Here is a 6288-nt window from a genome sequence, read left to right on the forward strand (position 1 = left end):
GGTCCTGGGTTCAATTCCTAGTATCTCCATTTAAAAAAAAATTTTAATGAAAAATTTAAAAATAATAAAAAATATATAAAAAATAAAAACACACTTCCAAATAATTGGTCCAAGAAGAATTATAATGAAAATCTTTTAAAAATGTTAGAACTAAACAACAATGCAAACGCTACGTATGAAAACTTCTGGGACCAGGACGTAGCTCAAACGGTACTCGGGAGGAAATGAGTAAGATGAGCACCACCGCAGGAAGTTAGGAAAACCACAGTAGAATAAACCCAAAGGCAGCAGAAGGAAGGAAATCACAAAGCAGCAGAAATTCATGAAATAGAAACAAGAAAGATCAATACAACCTGAAGTTGGTTTTCGAAATGAATGAAATAGGCTCTGGCAAGAATGAAAGGCAACAATACCCAAATCAACCAGGCCAGGAAGGAAAAAAGGGACAGAACCACATATAGCACAGCCATTTCAAACATCATGGGTAACTGCCTTAAGCAGGGGAGCTTGAACACCTGTATCGTCCTTGCTTCTCAAACACGGCGAAAATGATAGTAAGGGAACACCAGATGTGAAAAAGGAATAAGTTCAGTACAGAAAAGGAGACGAGTCCCTTCTAAGAAAATCTTAGAAGCTGGAAAACAAGGGGAGGAGCAAAGAGCTCAAACTTTGAAAACAGGAGGCGGGCAGCGGCAGGGGCTGGTGTGCACAAGACTTGGAAGCACCAAAAGAAAAAAATGCATGGCAGGGTGGGGAACAGAAGGACAGAGGGATCAGTTGAAAGTCTGTATAAGAGGCTACTCGATCACATGTATTTCAATTGTTTATTTGTGTGTGTGTGTGTATGGCTGCGAGATGCTCACTCATATCTTTGCCCCACCTCATGCAGAAGACCAGGTCTGTGAAAATGCAAATTAAAGCTACAGTGCGATATCTTTTCATTTCCACAAATTGGCAGAATTTTAAAAGCGTGACAATACCACATGTTGACAGAGACCTGGAGTATCAGGAACTCATGTACTGTTGGAGGGCAAATATAAACTGGTACAATTCTTTTGGAAAATAATTTGGCATTATCTAGTAGAACTGAAGCATATTTATGACCTAATAATGACACTCTTGGGCACACCCTAGAGAAGGTCTTTCACAAACACACCAGATTATATGTTCAAATCGTTCACAGCAGCATTGTTTATAATAGGCAAAGGCCAGAAAAAACCCAAGTGTCCATTAACAAGGAGAATAAACAAACTATATTAAGGTTATATGATGGAAAACTATTCAGCAATAGGAATGAATAAACTTGGATGTACGTCATGAGTATAATACAGAACTAAAGCAACAAGTTACAGAAAAATACATCCAGTATGATTCCATTTATATAAATTCCAAATGTATAAAACCAAATGATATATATCATTTAGGGATAACTCATATTTGGGACAAGTACAGAGAAAAGCAAGGAAAGGATCGTGGTTGCTTCCGTCAAGGGAGAAAAAGGGTGGGGGATTCAAAGGCATCCAGAATGTCTCCAGTTGGTGGCGGGGACACATATATAGCATCTAATCATCATTTTCTGAATGATTCATATAAGTGGTGTCTACTCTTTTGTATGTATCAGGTTAAATAAGAAAACTGCTGTTTTATAGATCAAAAATAGCTAAATGTTAAGCAATTTCATTTGCTCAATTTCTTTTGACCTACCAAATTTCATAATAATATAATAAGACCACAACTTTCTGCTAATAAGTTTGAAACTTTGATAAAATAGGCATATTTCTAGGAAAATACTGTTGATCAAAAATTGACTCAAAGTAGAAAAAAATTATCCTAAAATTCATATGGACTCTCAAGAGACCCCCAAATAGCCAAAGAAACTCCGAAAAAGAACAAAGTTGGAGGACTCAGGCTTCCTGATGTCAAAACATATGACAAAGCTACAAGAATCAAAACAGTGTGGTACTGGCCTGAAGATGGACACACAGAGCAATAGAGCAGAATAGAGAGTCCAGAAATAAATCCTCATGTATGTGATCAAATGATCTTTGACAATGGTGCCAAGAATATTCAACAGGGAAAGGACAGTCTCTTCAACAAATAGTATTGGGAAAACTAGATTTCCACATGCAAAAAAAGAAAGGAACCTGGACCCTTATCTTACACCATCAACAAAAATCAACTCAAAGTGAATTAAAGACCTAAATGTAAGACCTAAAACTATTAAACTTCTAGAAGAAGATATGGGGGAAAGCTTCATGACATTGGACTTAGCAATGACTTCTTGGCAATGACACCAAAAGTATAGGAAACAAAAGCAAAAGTAGACAAATGGGACTCCATCAAGCTTAAAAACTTTTGTGCAAAGAAAGATAAAATCTACAGAGTAAAAACACATCCTACAGAATGGGAGAAAATATATATAAATCATATATCTGAGAAGGGGTTAATATCCAGAATATACAAAGAACTCCTACAACTCAACAAGACAAAAATCAAATTACCTGATTAAAAAATGGACAAAGGATTTGAATAGACATCACTCCAAAGAAGACATACAAATGTCCAACAGGTACATGAAAAGATGCTCAACATCATTCATCATCAAGAAGTGTAAATCAAAACCACAATAAGATATCACCTCACACCCACTAGAATGGTTACCATTTTTAGAAAAAAAAGCAAAAAACATCAAGTTTTGGCAGGGATGTGAAGAAATTAGAAGCCTTGTGCACTCTTGATGGGATTGTAAAATGGTGCAAAAGCCAGAGAAAATGGTATGGAAGTTCCTCAAAAAGTTAAAAAGAGAACCACCATATGATCCAACAATTCCATTTCTGGGTACATATCCAAAAGAGTCAAACAGAGTCTCAAAGAGATATTTGTATACCCATGTTCATGGCAGCACTATCCACAACAGCCAAGAGGTAGAAGCAGCCTGAGTGTCCCCTGACTGAGGAATGAATGAGCAAAATGTGGTCTCTACACACAATGGAATATTATTCTGCCGTAAAAAGGAAGGAAATCCTCCCAGATGCTACAACATAGGTGAACCTCAATGACACTATATGTGAAATAAGCCAAGTTACAAAAGACAAATATTGTCTGAGTCCGCTTATGTGAGGCATCTAAAGTGGTTGAATTCATAGACACAGAACGTAGAATGGTGGGTGCCAGGGGTTGGGGGGAAGGAGAGTTAATGAATGGTTACAGCACTTCTGTTTTGTAAATGAAAAAGTTCTGGAGATCTCTTTCACAACACCTTGAATATAGTTAACACTACTGAAATGTACACTGAAAAATGGTTAAAATGGTAAATTTGTTACATGTATTTTTTACCACAATAAAAAATTTGACTCCGGATAAAACAAAACACCTGAACAATCCCATGATTACTAAAGAAATTAGTAGCAAAATTTAAAATGGATGGATGGAGGGGCTGGAAGCTACAAAAGCAAAGAAGGCCTAGACAGTTTTACAGATGAAATCTATCAAACCTTCAGGAACTGATAATCTCTGTAGTAGACAAATTGTTCCAGGGAACAGAAAAAGAGGACGTGTTCCAACAACAACAACAAAGCCAATCCAGCAAAGACACCATGGCAAAGTTGAGTTTAGCTCAGAAAATGCAAGGGTGCTTTAACATTAGAAAATCAATCAACATAATTTACCCCATTAACTGATGAGAGGAGGAAAATTATGTCACTGTCTCAATGCACTCAGAAAAAGCACTTGATGAAATTCAACATATAGCAGACTAGGACTGAAAGGGAACTTCCTTAATCTCATAAAGGTGTCTATAAACACCCCCTGTAAACCTCATAATTAATGATGAAACATTGAGAATATTCCCTTTGTTTCCATTCAATGTTGTACTGTCAGGGAAGTAAAGTGAGAAAAAAAAAAACTGTAGTTAAAAGGACTGGAAAAAAGAAAATGATACAGTCATTACTGGCAGATGGCATGACTGTGTAAGTAGGAAACCAAAAAGAATCCACAAAAGGAATCCAAAAATAATTATTAGACTTAATACAAGAGTTTACAAGGCTGCTTGATACAAAATCCATATATAAAAGTCAAGGGTGTTGCCTTTGCTGTACACCCAAAACTAACACAATATTGTAAATCAACTATATTTCAATAAAAAAAAGTCAATTGTGTCTTTATATACTGGCAACACAATCAGAAAATGAATTAAAAAGAAGATAGCATTCATAATGGGATAAAAAAATCAAGTCCCTACTAATAAATTTAACAGATGATGTGCAAGTCCTTTAGGGGAAAATGTATTGAAAAGATCTTAATAAACAGAGATATGCTATGCTCATAGATGGAGAAACTCAACATTTTAGACATGACTAGTCTTCAAAGGGATTCAAAATGCAACAAAATCTCAATTTACCCCTTCAAAAAAAAAATTCCAACAGAATTTTTCCTGGAACTTGGCAAGCTGTTTTTTAAACTTCTAAGGAAAACCAAAGGACCTGGGATAGGTGAGATTATTTTAGAAGATGAGAAGAGGGAAGAGGAGGAGGAAAAGGAGAAAGAGAAAGAGGATAAAAAAGAAGTCGCTCCTCAGTATCAAGACTTGCTTTAAAACTTTAGTAAGTATAACAGGTGGACAAGTAAACCAAAAAGACAGAAGAGAGAGCCATAGCCACATAGGCATAAGATGTGGCATATGACCAAGGGCTCACCACACATCAGTGGAGAAGGACAGGGTGGGGGGGAAATAATGGGGCTGGGATGGTAGATGCCCATGTGGGAAAAGAACAGATGTGATCCCTACCTCACACCATACACCAAAAAAACCATTCTAGGTGCATTAAAGACCTGAATATGAAATATTTAGAATAGAGACACAGAAGAAAAGCTCTATGATCTTGGGTAGGGGAGGACTTCTTAAACAAGACCAAATGACAAACCACAAAAGAGAAGATTGATATATAAGATTACAGGCAAATTAAGACCTGTTCATCAAATAATATCATACAAAGCTCACGAAACCAGCCAAGATCCTTCATGGTTCCACTGACTTCAGACTAGGGGCTGCCTGTGCTCTGCCCAGGATGGTGGAAGTGGCCCCTGCAGGCCATATGCATACATACTTATGAAATATTGTGTTGCCTGAGGACAGATTTATTCTCTTCTGTGGAAAGGTAGGAACAATATTCCCAGTGCTGGGACTGTAGATATCTGTCTTTTTTGAGGCCACCGAGGACGTGTGTGTGTGTGTGTGTGTGTGGGTGGGTGTGTGTGGGTGGGTGTGGGTGTGTGTGAGGGGTGGGGACGGGGGAAGGACAGGGTGGAGGAGAGGGGCCCAACTGCTATGAGGGGGGTTGTGAGGGACAGTCCTTCCAGTCTTAGTGTTCACGGACCCTCCCCCCATCACCCCCCCAGCAGCTGCCCCTCCCCAATAGCCTGCTCCTGGAGCTTCTAGGTCCCTCCCCGTCTTGGGCATTTGGCCTTCCCCCTTGGGGGATGTGTAGACAGAGACAGCAACTCATTGAGCACCCTCGCTCCCAATCTACTGGGCCTTTGAACTCTGGGTCACTCACTTCCCCTGATGCCCACCCCCCAGTGCTCATCACCCTGAGCCAAGCTTCTCATGCTAAGACCCCAATAGCTCCACTGGCCATCTCCTCCTGCCCCTCAGTCCTCCCACCCCCCCACAACTGCCTGCCCCACCAATAGCATCCCTGCTCCGTAGGAAGTGACACCCTAGTACAAAGAACACAGGGGTCTCCTGGATTCTCCTGCCTTTTCCATCTACACCCTCTCCAACGCCAAGTCTCTGGGGGTTCTGTCTCCCAGAGCATATCTAGAATGCTTCCACCTCTGTCCACACCCACGGCCACCCTGGACCAAGCTTCCCATGCTCTCCATACTAGGGCCACCAGCTCGCGCTTGTCCAAGTACAAAGCCGTTTACCAAGCTATGATGAGCTAAGTCCAAATTTTTCCCAATTTGCTAACCTCTGTATCCCTAGAGCCCACCTCAACCAAACTCACGCTCCAGGCAGGGGGCAACACCCCATGGGCCGGTCACCTGCAGCCTTGGCCCCAGGCAGTCCCCAGCTCCCCTCCTGCCTGGCACCTGCTACAGTCCATGGCTCAGGGCCTTGTGGCCTGATGGTTAAGTGCAGGGTCCTGTGGCTGACTCCAAGCCTTGCCACTTAATAGCCATGCGACTTTGTGCAAGTTTCCTAACTTCTCGGGCCTCAGTCTCCCCACCTAGGAACTAGGGAAAATCAGCGCACCCACTCCAGGATCACTGGAAGGACTGAATGAG

This window comes from Camelus bactrianus, chromosome X, assembly GCF_048773025.1.
Source record: "Camelus bactrianus isolate YW-2024 breed Bactrian camel chromosome X, ASM4877302v1, whole genome shotgun sequence".
NCBI classification, from domain to species: Eukaryota; Metazoa; Chordata; class Mammalia; order Artiodactyla; family Camelidae; genus Camelus; species Camelus bactrianus.